The following is a 17,131-nucleotide window of genomic DNA, read 5'->3' on the forward strand; positions in this document are numbered from 1 at the left end:
CATTGCTCATCTTGTAACTATTAATGAATTTCTGCCGATTAAGATAATAATTGTTTCCCTTATATGAGTTCTCATACTTTACTGGGCTAAATATTGGAGAACTAAAGTTATTACATGAAGTTGGAGAAAGAGAAGGATTCTTAGTACTAGCGATTCGATTCCTCAAGAATTCACCATCTCCCTCTACCCATCTATGTTGCCTGGCCAACTCTTTTTTTGGAGCTTCTTCATGTGAGAACATTGGCATATAATCGTGAGACAACGCCATTATAATTATTCTCGTCTTCTTCCTTTTGTTGTTCTTGGTCGTGTTTGCTTATTCTCTCCCTCTATATTCTTAATAATTAACTTTTCAGAGGTAAACTGTCGAAGTATATGTTTATTTATAACTATGAAATCCTACAAATATAAGGATTAGGTTTAGTTAATCTGTATCCATGTATATTTGGGAAAAGAAAAGAAACAGTTTCCACTTCAGAACTTTGCATGTGTTCCTAGCTAAAAAGGGTTACCGTACCAAATTGTTGCTTGGGGTGGACACTTTAAATTTTTGGTAAAAAGAAAAGTTTGGGAGATAAAAAGAAGCAAAAAAATTCCAAGTCAAAACTTTCCATGTATTCGAGAAACAAAAGTTTCCATATAATTGTTGCTTTGGAATTTCATTTCAAATTTTGTCTAAGTTAATTTCATTTATAATCAGATTCATACGCCGCCAACATGAGAGTTCCATTCATTTTTTAACTTAAAGAAGATATTTTTTATCAATTGCATCCCAGAAAACAAAGAAGTTTTATGAAGAGTAATATATAGAATAAATAATAACGTATAATTGGGGAATTGTCACAAAGTCTTGCAGATCTTAAGCAAAAGTATATAATCGAAGTTTACAATTATCACATATTATTTTTTTCTGAATTCGTACGACAAAAGCGGGATTTTCACCAAAGGAGTTTGACATAATATACACATTAAAAAAAGATTAATCTTATATATACAATATGATTTTCCGTCAAAAATTGTTCGGATGAAACCTAGATTCAAATCAATCATAACTATGCATCATTTGATACCTAGACTCAAATCAATTGTAACTATGCTGGAAGAAATCAAAATCAAAGTTATGGAGAGGATGAATCAAATGAGAGAATTTGCTGAAAAATGGGTAGGTGAAGTATCACCCATGGCAATGGAAACTCTTCAAGAGAATACTGAATATGCAGCAGATTCTCAAAATCAAAGTTATGGAGAGGATGAATCAAATGAGAGAATTTGCTGAAAAATGGGTAGGTGAAGTATCACCCATGGCAATGGAAACTCTTAAAGAGAATACTGAATATGCAGCAGATTCTGAGTTGCATTTTAATGGTGATATTGAGTTTGGGGTTAAAGATCCACCATATAGACATGTTGTTAATCTGAAGAACAAGGTGTATAGTTGTAGATGATGGCAATTGAAAGGAATTCCTTGTGCACATGTCATTACTGCAATTCAATACAAGAGCTTGGAGGTTGAAGCATTTGTTGAGCACTGGTATAAAAAGGAGATATATTTGAAGGCTTACAACAAATTCATTCAACCTATGACAAACATGAAGATGTGGCCAAAGAGCATAAGACCACCCATTGAGCCACCTGAAATTACTCAAATGCCAGGTAGGCCAAAGAAAAAGAGGAATAAGGATGCTGATGAGTCAGGGGAAAAAATTGGAAAAGCTACAAGGAACGGCAGGAAAATGACATGTTCAGTATGCAACACTATGAGACATAACAAGAAAGGATGTCCAATTGCTGTAAGTGTTATTCTATTTTATGCCTTTATTATTTTGTCATTTGAATTGAAATACTTAATGTTGTGAATGCAGAAAAGTGGAGGTGCTTTTTCTTCATCTGCTATTGTTGGTGCAACCAATGTAGCAGCAACTGCTGGTCCTGCTGCAACTGGTGGTGGTAGTGCAAGAGGTGGTGCAAGTGCATGTGGAAGAGGTAGTGCAAAAAGTGGTGCAAGAGGTGGTTAAAAAGGTGGTGCAAATGCAGGTGGAAGAGGTGGTGCAAGAGCTGGTGCAAATGCAAGTCTTTGGTCAAAGTGGTGCCTGACAAGTACTCCGACAAATCTTTGCAACAAATTCTCAACCAACTCAATCAAGCACCCGACAGTCAACTACTCTTTGGGACCAAAGAAAAGACTTATTCGGTTAGAAGTGGTGGGGCAAATCTTGGTTATAAAAGCCACCACAAACTAGGTATAAGAGACCAAGGGTAGCTGGTTATGGTGTGCTATTTGGAGAAGGTGGCAGTGTGATTGAGAGGGTAACTATTTCAATTTAAAGACATCATCCTTTTGAAATTTTTGAACATCTCTAACTCAGTCCTTTTTATTTCTGACTGGAACAACTGATAGAGTGATGCATAGTGATGGATTGATTAGTTTAGTACCCACTAACATTGATCTTAGTTACAAAGCACATGGACTGAGGTGGAATAGTGGAGCTGCAGTTACTCAAAGGTAGCTACAAGAACAAAGTTACAAAAGAGCACATTCTTCTACAAGCACTCAACCTACAACAAGCACTCAAACCACACTAGGCAACAATTAATAGTGTTTGAAAGTAGATGTTAGACTTGCTAATTTTAGGAGCCAACTGTTTTTGTTGATTAAATTTGCCAGACAATATTTATCTTTGTACATGGATTTGAGGGCTGATATCAGACAGTTGTAATGCTTAATTTCAAGGTTTGTGTTTCAAACTAGCCATTGTCATTTTCATTACGTTCATGAACAACAAAAAATTACATTCCATGACAAGCCTAGGCACATGTCTTGGCATACTACTAATCTTAGATACTACTAATATTACCTTCCAACTGAAAATAACAAGCCTAAACAACTAAGTAGAACTACTAATCTTACATACAAAAGATAAGGAACCAAAGAACAATAACCACAACTATGGCAACAATGCACCGGGTCCACCTTCCATGTCTTCCCCCGCCAAGACTTGTAGAGTTCATTAATGTGTTGTAGTATTGTTCTTGGCATATTGGATCAGCCGGATCAACCCATCGAAAATAGCCACATCCATTACCACTTGCATATCTTTGGTAGCCCCAAAACCTTCTTCCAGGATTGATTGGTGTCGTGGACATCTTCAGATCAGCAATAAGTCCACAATAGCAAAAACGTACCTTCATGATTTCTTGAAAAAGAAATTCCAGTTAAAGAAATAAAACAGCTTGTAAACAACACTGAACAAGAAGAATAGATGCAGAAAAAAAAATGCGGAAGAAATTTGGAGATCAAATTATGGGATAGAGCTCAAAATTGGTTCAACAATGGCGGTTTAATGTTTGGAGAAGAAGGAGGCTTTTAAAAGGCAAAAATTGATCGTTATTGCCTTTTTTCAAGGCCTCGCTCGCCTAAAGTGAGTGTATCACACACACAGCTGAGTCAAATGTCACATAGGATGGGAGGTGTTTAAAATGTTCAAAATGTCACATAGGATGGAAGGTGTTTAAAATGTTCAGTTTTGATGGGTAAAGGGGTTCAGTTGGCAAACATGTAAGTACAAACTGTTGAGTTTAAAGTTCACAAATGCATTAAGTGAGGGACTTTAAAGGTGAAATATGAATTGGGAAATGGAGGGAAACAAAAGTGGAGGGAGATAAAAGTTTGAAAAACAACCTTTCAAGTGAGCACTTCTCCCACATTGGTGGTTGAAAGTGCTATGTGTGTGCTTATATTAAGCAACACATTCTCTAGCTCGTAAAGGGTTGAGAAGAGGACCACCCCTCGCACTGTCGTCATCGCTCGGCTCGGCTTCGGCTTTGGATTTGGATTTGGTCAAATGATTTGATTAATAATCTTTTTGGACCAAATTTATTTTATTTCCATTTTCGTTACTTAATATTTCCAATCCGGATATTAATTAATTCACGCGAAATTTAACTTAATTAATTAAATTCGCGGAATTATTTTTTTTCCTTTCCAACGGAATTAATTTTCCCAACGGTCATGTCTTTCACCAAACAGGCACTTCCACACCTGTTCAGATCAAAATAACAGGCTATAAATTTTCAGAGGCTTCGCCTCATTTTTTACACACTGAAAATGAAATTCTTTAGTTTATGTAACCAGATTATAATTTGATTAACATGAATCACAAACTTAAAGAATTTAATAATTATACTTCTGTTTCATCTAATATTCTGTTCTGGTTGGAGACTAAAATCCTCGGATTTTCTACTCCAGTAATCTACTCGATTTGAAGATATAAAAACTTCATCGAGATTATTACTTTGTGTGTTTGATTAGAAGAATATAAAAACTTCATTGACATTATTACTTTGTGCGTTCTATTTATTGATTCTGGTTCTATTTTGTTGTCGAACAGAAAATGGCTGATATCACTGCCAAGAACGCTACTGGTTCTGGTGCAACAACTGCCGCCTCTTCAAGTCGCACCACAACTGTCCCTGCAATGGCTGCGGCAGAGAAGCCCGGAAAGTTTTCTGGCATAGACTTTAAACGCTGGCAACATAAAATGTTCTTCTACTTAACAAACCCAGTCTACAAAAATTTATTACTGAGGAAGTTCCTGTTCTACCATAAGAGACTCCGGACAACGAGCGTTTCATCGCGACGGAGGCATGGAATTATTCTGATTTTCTATGTAAAAACTATATTCTCAATGGGCTGGATGATGGTCTTTATAATGTCTATAGCAAATATGGGACGTCTAAGGAATTATGGAATGCTTTGGACAAGAAATATAAGACCGAGGATGCTGGGTTGAAAAAGTTTGTTGCTGCGAAGTTCTTGGACTTTAAAATGGTAGATAACAAATCTGTCATGTCACAAGTCTAGAAACTTCAAGTGATTACACATGATTTGCTTGCGGAAGGAATGGTAGTCAACGAAGCTTTCCAAGTTGCGGCCTCTATTGAAAAATTGCCTCCTTTGTGGAAAGATTTTAAAAACTACTTAAAGCACAAACGTAAGGAAATGACATTAGAAGATCTAATCGTTCGGCTTAGAATTGAGGAAGACAACAGATCTGCTGAGAAGAAGGCCAAGCCAATGGCAAACAAGCAAAAATGGGGGCAAACATCGTTGAAACTGCCCCTACAAATTCAAAGAAAAGGAAACAGGATGTGGAGGGAAGAATGTTCCAAGCAAGAAGAAATTCAAAGGAAGTTGTTACAATTGCGGTAAAATTGGACACATGACGGTATCGTCGTCGTGCTCGAAAAGGATAAGGAGAAGAAGAAAGGTCAAGCCAATATGGCTGAAATGAATAATGAAGTGGATAATCTATGTGCCATGTTGTCCGAATGCAACTTGGTAGGTAACCCGCGAGAATGGTGGATAGACTCGGGCGCTACTCGCCACGTGTGTTCTAACAAGGAATTCTTTTCTTCTTATGATGCAGTTGGCCCCAACGAGACTATCTTCATGGCCAATTCTGCTACTGCCAAAATCGAGGGAATAGGCAACATTGACTTGAAGATGACGTCTGGAAAGATTGTGACGCTCAAGAACATCTTTCATGTTCCAGAAATGCGGAAGAACTTAGTCTCAACTTGACTGCTAGTCAAGAATGGATTTAAATGTGGTTTTGTTTCTGATAAGGTTGTTGTTAGTAAAAACGATATGTATGTTGGAAAGGGCTACCTCACAGAGGGCCTTTTCAAACTCAATGTAATATTAGTTGATATGAATAAAATTTCTCCTTCATCTTATTTACTTGAGTCAAATAGTTTATGGCATGCACGTTTGGGACATGTTAATTATAAAACCTTGCGAAAAATGATTAACTTGGAAATACTTCCTAAGTTTGAATGAAATAAGTCCAAATGTCAAGTATGTCATGAATCCAAGTATGCTAAGCATCCTTATAAGTCTACTGAAAGGAATTCCAATCCTTTAGACTTAATTCATACCGACATTTGTGATATGAAGTCAACACCATCACGTGGTGGGAAATAGTACTTTATAACGTTTATTGACGATAGTACTCGATATTGCTATGTGTATTTACTTAATAGCAAAGATGAAGCTATTAATACATTTAAACAATACAAAAATAAAGTCGAAACACAACTGAACAAGAAAATCAAAATGATTAGAAGTGATAGGGGTGGAGAATATGAATCTCCCTTTGAAGAAATATGCTTAGAATATGGAATTATTCATCAAACTACTGCCCCATACACCCCACAATCCAATGGAATTGCGGAAAGAAAGAATCGAACATTGAAGGACATGATGAATGCCTTATTGATAAGTTCTGGTTTACCGCAAAACTTATGGGGTGAAGCTATCCTTACAGCAAGCCGAATACCCAACCGAGTGACCCATAGCAAAACAAAGTCCATTCCATATGAACAATGGAAAGGTAGAAAGCCTAGCTTAAAATATTTCAAAGTGTGGGGGTGTTTAGCCAAGGTGCAAGTTCCTAAACCCAAAAGGGTAAAAATTGGACCAAAAACCATTGATTGTGTTTTTATAGGATACACCACTAATAGCAAAGCGTATCGTTTTCTGGTTCATAAATCAGAAATCCCGACATTCATGTTAATACGGTAATGGAATCTGATAATGCTGAATTTTTTTAGAATATTTATCCGTATAAAATAGAATGTGAGTCGTCTGGTGAAAGACCTAAACGACCTCAGGAAGAAACAAAGGAAAAATGCCTAACGAAGAGAATCCAAGGTGTAGCAAACGTCAAAGAACATCGACTTCCTTTGGTCCAGACTTTCTGACATTCTTAGTAGAGAATGAGCCTCAAACTTTCAAGGAAGCAATGTCTTCCTCCGAAGCACAATATTGGAAAGAGGCAATCAATAGTGAAACAAAATCCATATTAAACAATCATACTTGGGAATTGGTTGATCTTCCTCCGGGAAACAAACCTTTAGGCTCCAAATGAATTTTCAAGAAGAAAATGAAAGATGATGGCACTATTGATAAATATAAGGCAAGACTCGTTGTCAAAGGATTCAGACAACGAGAAGGTCTTGATTATTTTGATACATACTCACTGACTGGTAACAAGGATAACATCCATTCGGGTGTTGATAGCATTGGCTGCGGTGTACGGACTCCATATCCATCAAATGGATATGAAAACAGCCTTCTTGAATGGAGAGTTAGAGGAAGAAATCTATATAGATCAACCCGAAGGGTTCATAACTCCCGGAAAAAAAAAAGGTGTGTCGACTTGTTAAGTCACTTTATGGACTTAAGCAAGCACCCAAACAATGGCATGCAAAATTTGACCAAATAATGTTGACAAATGGATTTAAAATTAATGAATGGGATAAATGTGTTTACGTTAAGAACGTTCCAAATCACTTGGTCATTGTTTGCCTGTATGTTGACGATATGTTGATAATGAGCAAAGACATTGCCGACATAAATGCTACTAAGCGTATGCTTGCTAGCAAGTTTGATATGAAAGACTTAAAAGTTGCTGATTTAATTCTAGGAATTAAGATCCATAGAACTCCACAAGGTCTAGCATTGTCACAAACTCACTATGTTAAGATGGTACTTGAAAAATTCAAGTATCTGGAGTTTAACGTTGCAAAGACTCCGATTGACGTGAACCTTGCTCTTACAAAGAACCAAGGTCAAAGCAAGTCTCAGTTAGACTATGCTCGAGTGTTGGGAAGTTTGATGTACATTATGAACTGTACACGACTAGATATAGCTTGTGCAATAAGTAAACTTGAGTCGTTACACAAGTAATCTGACCAAACTCATTGGATGGCAATGAAAAGAGTTTTGGGGTATTTACAATACACCCAAGACTATGCCTCGCACTATAATAAATATCCTGCTGTAATTGAAGGATCATCGGATCATCTGAAGTTAAATCCACAAGCGGATACGTTTCCACCTTTGGAGGAGGAGCAGTGTCTTGGAAATCATCCAAGTAGACATGTATCGCTCGCTCTACAATGGAGTCAGAGTTTATAGCTTTGGATAAAGCTGGTGAGGAAGCTGAATGGCTACGGAATTTCTTGGAAGACATTCCGTTTTGGCCTAAACCAGTAGCACCTATATGCATGCATTGTGATAGTCAAGCTGCAATAGGAAGGGCTGGAAGCGTTATGTATAACGAAAAATCTCGTCACATACGACGAAGACATAGTACCGTTAGACAATTACTCTCTAGTGGAATTATCACAATTGACTATGTAAAGCCAAAGGATAATGTGTCGGATCCACTTACAAAAGGCCTAACTAGAGAGGCGGTTGATAAATCATCAAAGGGAATGGGATTTTGGCCAAGAACAAGTCATAATAATGGTAACTCCACCTAGCTGACTGGAAATCCCAAGATCTAGGTTCAAGGAGATCAAACAAAGTTATGAATGACGGTTCAACATTGTCGTCAAACTCAATCCATTCTCGCTGATAAGACAATGTTCGGGAACAAGGATAAAGCGCAAAGGCTTTTTAATGGTTTCTAAGTTTGATACGAAGTATATCAAATTGTGTATCTATAGGATGACACGTCTAGGAATCACCTATGTGAGCGTGAAGTCGAAGCCGCTTCAAGGAGAATTAGAGTAAGGCCAGTTCTCTACACACTCATGAAATCAGGTGGTGTTTAAGGCTGAAACGAACACAACAATGAGAACCAAGAATGGTTAAGGGTTAAGTGTGTGACATATGTTGTCTAGATATACATTAAAGATCGACGGTTCAAAGATATCAAATCTACCGATTGATCGAGTTTATCCGATGTATGTTCACTACGGAAAGTTCAAAAGGAAACCTACTTACCCAGATGCGGTTAATCCTTACCTGTAATCACACAAGTTTTTTTAGGCATGTTGCATATATAGCCATTCCCCATTCATGTGGGGGATTGTTGAGTTTAAAGTCCACAAATGCATTAAGTGAGGGACTTTAAAGGTGAAGTATGAATTGGGAAATGGAGGAAAATAAAAGTTTGAAAAACAACATTTCAAGTGAGCACTTCCCCCACATTGGTGGTTGAAAGTGTTATGTGTGTGCTTATATTAAGCAACACATTCTCTAGCTCATAAAGGGTTGAGAAGAGGACCACCCCTCGCGCCGTCGTCGTCGCTCAGCTCTGGATTTGGATTTGGATTTGGATTTGGTCAAATGATCCGATTGATTGATAATATTTTTGGACCAAATTTATTTTATTTCCATTTTCATTACTTAATATTTCCAATCCGGATATTAATCAATTCACGCGAAATTTAACTTAATTAATTAAATTCGCGGAATTATTTTTTTTCCTTTCCAACGGAATTAATTTTCCCAACGGACATAACGATGACCAACGGTCATCTCCTTCACCGAACAGGCACTTCCACACCTGTTCAGATCAAAATAACAGGCTATAAATTTTTAGAGGCTTCGCCTCATTTTTTACACACTGAAAACGAAAAACTGCAAAGTTGTTTGCTTTCTGAAAAACACAATTTTCTTTCCCCTCATACTGCATTCTTTTCAAAACCAGAAAATCAGTAAGTGTCGTGTGATTGCTACCATTCGTTGAGTTCGCTGAAATTCTGCAATTTCCATTGCCGGTATTGCAGAATAGAATTTCGTTCTATCCTGGGAAGAATTAATCCAAACCTTTGGCAACTGTGAGGGGATTAAATTCTTTAAGAAAATACAGTTTTTCTGTGGGCTCGAAATAAACGTAGTGTTCTTTACTTTATGTAAACAAATTACAATTTGATTAATAGGAATCACACAAATATCGGGATGTCAAAAAGTGTTAAGTACAGAGGTCTCCCAGGCTATTCCACCTTTTTGTTTTACATCGATTTGTACGTTTCATTCAATTTTTAACTTAAAGAAAATACTTCCCAATTGCATTCCCTGATGATTAACAGAACAAAGAACAACGTACGGTTGAGGAATTTTCACCAAGCACTCTTGCAGAAAATCAATCACTTAAACAAGAGTATATAAAACTGAAATTTACAATTATCACATCATTTTATTTCTAAATTCGTGGAGCAATGGCGAATGCAAGATTTTTTCACCAAGGGGGTTCAACATCTAACTATATACTAGCATTACACGTTAAAATTTGAGTAAATTAAATCCAAACTCAAGTACTTGAACATCAATGAAAGGAAAAACAACTCTTGAGAAGACGGTTGCATGGGCTGAGCATATTATCCTTAGGATTGACACTGGAAGCTGAGTTTTTCTTCGTGCATGAGTCGTTTTTCGCTGAAGTACTCATCTTCTTCTCTTTGAAATTCAGCCACTTCTTGATTTTCTGGATTGCACTTCCCTTATTGCTCATCTTGTAACTATTAATGAATTTCTGCCGATTGAGATAATAATTGTTTCCCTTATATGAGTTCTCATGCTTTGCTGGGCTAAATATTGGAGAACTAAAGTTATTACATGAAGTTGGAGAAAGAGAAGGATTCTTAGTACTAGCGATTCGATTCCTCAAGAATTCACCATCTCCCTCTACCCATCTATGTTGCCTGGCCAACTCCTTTTTTGGAGCTTCCTCATGTGAGAACATTGGCATATAATCGTGAGAGAACGCCATTATAATTATTCTCGTCTTCTTCTTTTTGTTGATCTTGGCCGTGTTTGCTTATTCTCTCCCTCTATATTCTTACTGATTCACTTTTCAGAGTTAAACTGTCTAAGTATATGTTTATTTATAAGTATGAAATCCTATAAATATAAGGATTAGGTTTAGTTAATCTATATTCATGTATATTTGGGAAAAGAAAAGAAAGAGTTTCCACTTCAGAACTTTGCATGTTTTCCTACCTAAAAAGGGTTACCGTACCAAAGTGTTGCTTAGGGTGGACACTTCAAATTTTTGGTAAAAAGAAAAGTTTGGGAGATAAAGAGCAGAAGAAAAAAATCCAAGTCAAAACTTTCCATGTATTCGAGAAACAAAGGTTTCCATACAATTGTTGCTTTGGAATTTCATTTCAAATTTTGTCTAAGTTAATTTCATTTATAATCAGATTCATACGCTGCCAACATGAGTGTTCCATTCAATTTTTAACTTAAAAAATATTTTTTTAAATCAATTGCATCCCATAAACAAAGAAGAAAAAAATATTTTTTTTAATCAATTGCATCCCATAAACAAAGAAGTTTTATGAAGAGTAATATATAGAATAAATAATAACGTATAATTGGGGAATTGTCACAAAGTCTTGCAGATCTTAAGCAAAAGTATATTTACAATTATCGCATATATTTTTTTTTCCTGAATTCGTGCGGCAAAAGCGGAATTTTCACCAAAGGAGTTTGACATAATATACACATTAAAAAAAGATTAATCTTATATATACAATAGGATTTCCTGTCAAAAAATGTTCGGATGAAACCTATCTCCGCCCCTGCATGCAGTTGACATTGGATAGTGTGCAGCTTTTACCTCGAAACTGAGCTTAAACGAAAAAGCAAAAAACAAATATGGAAGAAAACATATATGAAATTGAAAAGACAGGAGGTTTTTATTTTCATCTTAATGTTCATAGAAAATAAAAAACAAAAATCTAAAAACAAAAAGTCCGACCTACCGGATTCGAACCAGTGACCTAAGGATTAGCTGTGGGCATTTGTCCCGACTACAGTCCTCCGCTCTGCCAACTGAGCTAAGGTCGGTTTGTTAATTTTCCACCCCTCATCTAATATAAATACGTTGGATAGTATGCTAAATGAGAACCTAATTAACATTTTCCCTATTGACCCCGACTGCAATTATGAGGATCTGATCATAGTTACTAATCCAAAACCAGTTAATCAATATATATAGGTGTTTGAAAAATATTAACAAAAATATTCGAAGAAAAAATATGTATTTTAATTTGAATATGAACTTCACTTGAAAATATATTAGCAGTAGAAATTATTGTTTTGCGTAAAATACTTCTCAAATTTTATATTACACTGTTGAATCCAAATATTAAAAGTATAAAAATGATAGCTGATGTCTAAATGGGTACGCAATGGTACTACTAGTAAATTTAGATAAAAAGTTATTGAGCTCATATGAATCCGTACGTAATACTATAGATTCGTTCATGCACTCGAGCACTATCTTTTAAAATGATGCATATTTAAGTTAAAGAATCAGTCAGGTACAAATTATGCAAACAAAGACCTCTATAGGAACTGATTGACTACATAACTATGAGCCAAATGAGAAGAGACAGAGAGAAATATAAGCTTTTTTTCCTCCTTTTTGACCAAACTAACTCTTTTTCTTTATTTTTTCCCTAGCAATCAACTGTTATTAATTAAGATGACATGGCAACACATCATGAACAAGAGAAAGGTAAATATCATTTGTGTATACAAATCAATTTATTTTGTTATTCATACAGAGACTTGAATAACAGCATTTTTTTCTCGCTATTTTCTTATTATACTTCATAATATAAAAGCACTGCACAAATAGTTCATGAAGTGGAAAATATCGAGGGATCACTTATGAATTAGGTCAGAGGACCAAGTTCTCTTATACGTGAACTAAGCCTGGTATTTAAGAAGGAATGAGTAAAAACCGGATCCATTAATCCTGAGTACTTTTGAAGGCTTCGATTAGTCCTTACTGAGGGTTGGCCCCATATTGATTTCCCAATAGCACATTTCAATGTTTGAAAATAATTTAACTTATAATTTTTTATTTTTTCTTTAATGACATACTTTTATAGCTATAAAATTTCATGTATGAGACCGATCACAAGTTTCAAAGTTCCTTCTTTTTTACTTTTTCAAACTCTAAGTTTCAATCCAAGTACATGACATAGTTACAGTAATATTTTATTAGCAAAGAATTAAGAACCTCTGTAGCAAGCGGTTGTTTAGGAATCCATATGGGTAAAAAACAATTCGTACCAGGTGTTGCATGGAATATGTTTAAACATATATAATTATTATTTAATGATGATTAGTTAATGTATATCTTTGTTTTGTTAAATTACTTAATCATGATAAATTAAATTGATTTGGTATAACAGAATAAGTATTTACCACCCGTCTAAATCGTGCTGCCGCAAGTTATGCAAGGTCGGCAAGATATTAAGTTGTAACTTAAGAGGTTACTAAGTCTTTGGCAATAAAATAATTCTTAATTCACTCATAATTAACTCGTGATATCTTCCAAAGTCTATGGCAATAAATAGTTCTTATTGTTTCAAGCTTTAACTCTTGATCATTTCTAAACTAACCAAAAAGAGGTAACGTCTCTATCTCAAACTAATGAAAGATTTTAAAGAGTATAGGATATTTAGAAATGTCAACAAGAATAAACAGGAATACATATATATATATATATACACACACACACACAAACATGTTCCTCAATTTTGTCAAGTGATCATCAATTTTAAGGTTTTATATGTTCAACATGCATCATCCGATCTGAGGAAGATCTTTCTTCACCCATAATTGAAATTTAAATATATCTGGTAAATACAAGTCAGTCACTCTGTGTCACACACTCCTCTTGCGTGTCTTAAAAAAACATGTACAAAAGCATAACAAGGAGGTGGGGATCTTTCTTTTTTCCACGGTCCGCGTGCTTCTTTTATCTACTCAAATTAAATTTATATTTATATATATATATATATATATATATATATATATATATATATATATATATATATATACATAACGATATTTTTATACCATCACCTAATTATACGTTGAAATTTGAGTAAAATATACTAAACACCATTGAAAAGTGACTCATCTATAGATACACGCCCTACATTTTAAAATCAAATACTTAAACACCTTATATTCAATCTTAAACATCAACGAAAAAGAAAGTAACTAGAGAAGATTTGTGAAGAAGGCCACTTTCAAGTCTTAATTGGAAATAAGGTCACTGATTTTCTTTTTCATTTATTTTTCGGAATTAGGGTTTAGAAAAAGGGGCATTGGGTTCATTTCATGATTTTTAAAAGTTTGAGTGTTTCAATTTATACACTTAAGCCCCTTACACTTGTATTAAAATATACAAAAACCCCTCTCTCTTTCTTCTAAAATATGCATAAGTCCCCTTCTCTCTCATCTCAATCTCTCCAGTCGATTTTTCTTCTCTCTAGAGCCCAAAAGCTCTCCAATCCTCGTCCTCAGGTATGCATCAATGGCGAAGCATTTTAAGATCCATATTGTCTATTTAAAAGTATGGTTTGATTATTATTTTTTCAATCTTGATAAAAACCTAGGGTTCATAAAGTTCTGCTTTTTTTTTTTGGCAAAACCTTTGAAGTTTTGCTTGTTTTTCTGTTGAAAATGTGTGTTATTTATGCTTATTTTGCTTGTTTCGATCTTTCTTTTTGTGTTTTTGCTTTTTGTAGATTACGGTCTGTTAATAGACTTTTGGTGGATTATTCTTATTCCCTATCTAAAAAACAGGCAAAATAAAGTCCCTATCTGAGGATGGTTCTGATATAACTACCACGTCCCAGTTCAGGATGGTTCAGATACATATGGTTCAGATATAGTTGAGAGTGATGGTTCTTATATCGTGGTTCGACAACGTCTGTATTAATTGTTTATATATAGATCATATAAAGGCCTAGCTGTAAAGGAAGAGGAGGAAAAATACTCCCCCGTTCTAGTGACATGGTTCAAACCCGTTCTACTGCGAATCGTAAGGATAAAAAAATAAATAAAAAATAAAAAAAGAGGTGAAGAAGTTAGCCGAGATGGAAAAAGAAAAAGAAGTGCAGAAGCTGAGAGTGAGTCCTATTCAAACCCTATTAATGAGTGTAGTGTTGATGGTGATGAAGGAGATAGAGTTGATACTAGAGTTCAGAGTGATGGTTATGTATCTGAGAATGGAGGAGTTTGATCAAGAAAGAGGAGTTTGATCAAGAAAAGAGACAATGGAAGAGTTTGTTCAAGAAAAAAAGACAATGGAGGAGTTTGAACTTTGGGTCAGTTTTATATAGGGAAGGATGTATTGTTAAGGTTGTAAATTTAAGAATTTTTTATTTTATTACTGTTGTAAAGAAATTTGTGGTCTGTCAATCTAAATAAAGCCAGGTGTGTTGGGTCAATTATAAGCCAAACCGAAAATAAACCACCTTAGTTTATAATAACTCACTACTTAGGACAATTTTTGACCATTTTGGTCGATGATAAACCAGAGAAATAAAGGCGACCGTTGGAATGAAAAGCATGCTAAATTTGCACTAGTCTAATGGAAAAAAAAAAACCAAACCCAAGACCCCAAATTGAACAAATCTAAGGGATCGTGGATAGGTATACCATAAACCGACCATCGTCAATAGCTATTGCTGATTATCATTTAGGCTCGACTTTATGCATGGTTAATAACTATCCACATGTTATATATGGACCGAGGACAATATTTGTCTAAAAATTAATAAATAAACTAAAATAAATAAAAGGACATGCCACTATTTAAACATTATAATAACACTTTATACATTATATGAGAGTCCCCATTGAACACATGATCAAAAGAGTTTTAGCACAAGTAATGGTTCTTAAAAGGCCAATATTTGTCTAAAAAAAGCCATAAATAAATAAATAAAATAAAAAGGATATTAAACATTATAATAACACTTTAATAAACATATGATCAAAATAGTTTTAGGACAACTAATGGCACTTAAAAGGCTAATATTTGTCTAAAAAACCATAAATAAATAAAATAAAATAAATAAAAAGATGTGATAATATTTAAACATTATATAACACTTTAATATGTCATATGAAAGTCCTCATCCATTAGACACATGATCCAAAGAGTTTAAGCACAAGTAATGGTTATCCTTAGAACAAGGTTGTGCTTTGAGAACAATAACTTGTTGTCAGACTAATTGGATAGTAGTGTTATGATTACCATTACTTGTCCTAAAACTCTTTTGATCATGTGTTCAATGGATGAAGACTCTCATATGATGTATTAAAGTGTTATTATAATGTTTAAATAGTATCAAGTCTTCTTATTTATTTTATTTTTATTTGTTTATGTTTTTTTTAGAAAAAATTGGCCTTTTATGTACCATTACTTGTCCTAAATTTTTTTTGATAATGTTTTCAATGGATGGGGACCCTCATATGATTTATTAAAGTATTATTACAATGTTTAAATAGTGGTATGTCCTCTTTTTATTTTAGGGAAAAAGACATAGGATACCTACTTAAGACTCTTTATTATAAAATACTAGGGTTGGATGAAGCAACACATACCTATTGTGTAGCAGACCTATAGGACACTCTCCCTTCAATTCACACTGCTTTGGTATAAGTTTACGAAGCTCTTTAATATCAGGCCAACCATATGAAAACTTTCCAACAATGGCATATTGGAGAATTTCTTGTTTTATCATCTGTTCTATTTCTTCTTCATCCCACAAAAATCTTGTTTCTCCATGCAAGTATGTGATTTTCGTTTGTGATAATGGTGGATAGTTTTGAACTGGTTGTATAGGTTTTAAGGTTGATGCATAGGTTTGTGGTTGTAGAAGTTGCATGGGTTGTTGTATAGTATTGGGTTGTGTTGCTGATGGCTGAGCAACCTCCAGTGGAGGCTGCGTGGTGGCCAGAAAAAAGGTTGGAATATATTAGGGCTTTGCTAGGGTTAGGGTTTCTTTTGGGCAATTTTTTTAATCGCACCTTCACAGAGACACATACAGTTTTTAAATTGGCTGTTTAAGTTGTTTTTTTTTTTTTTTGTTAATATCATTTTTTTTTTGTGATTACAATTTGAGAGTTTTAAATTGACAGTTTTTATTATTTTTTTTTTTTTATTTTGTTTTTTTTGTAGTAATTACAATTTGACAGTTTTTAAATTGAGATTTTTGATTTTTTATTTCATTTTTTGTGGTGATGACACTTGTCATTAGGGGTGGGCATTCGGTTCTTCGGTTCGGTTTTTTCGGTTTCGGTTTTTTGAAAGTAGATACCGAACACCGCACCGAATTAATTCGGTTCGGTTCGGTTTCAGTTTTTCTAATTCGGTTTTCTACTTGTAAAATGGACTAATAGACGGTATGCCATTAAGCTCCTCAATAATATTCTACTTCCACTCTGCATTCAATTTTCTTTAATTTTTTTTTTCAACTTTATCTCACGTACAACTAACCATATTTGCAACTTAAC

At 34.6% G+C, this 17,131-nt stretch overlaps 1 non-coding gene across 1 annotated transcript; it reads right to left on the bottom strand.

Annotated features, from left to right (window-relative positions):
* Window positions 1-11,552: 11,552 nt before the first annotated feature.
* Window positions 11,553-11,647, bottom strand: TRNAY-GUA (transfer RNA tyrosine (anticodon GUA)). Its single transcript has 2 exons — window positions 11,611-11,647; window positions 11,553-11,588 (listed from the first exon to the last, which is right to left on the bottom strand). It is a non-coding gene; the product is annotated as a tRNA-Tyr (tRNA).
* Window positions 11,648-17,131: the final 5,484 nt, after the last annotated feature.

The sequence above is a fragment of the Lycium ferocissimum genome, chromosome 3 (genome assembly GCF_029784015.1).
Source record: "Lycium ferocissimum isolate CSIRO_LF1 chromosome 3, AGI_CSIRO_Lferr_CH_V1, whole genome shotgun sequence".
Lineage (NCBI taxonomy): Eukaryota > Viridiplantae > Streptophyta > Magnoliopsida > Solanales > Solanaceae > Lycium > Lycium ferocissimum.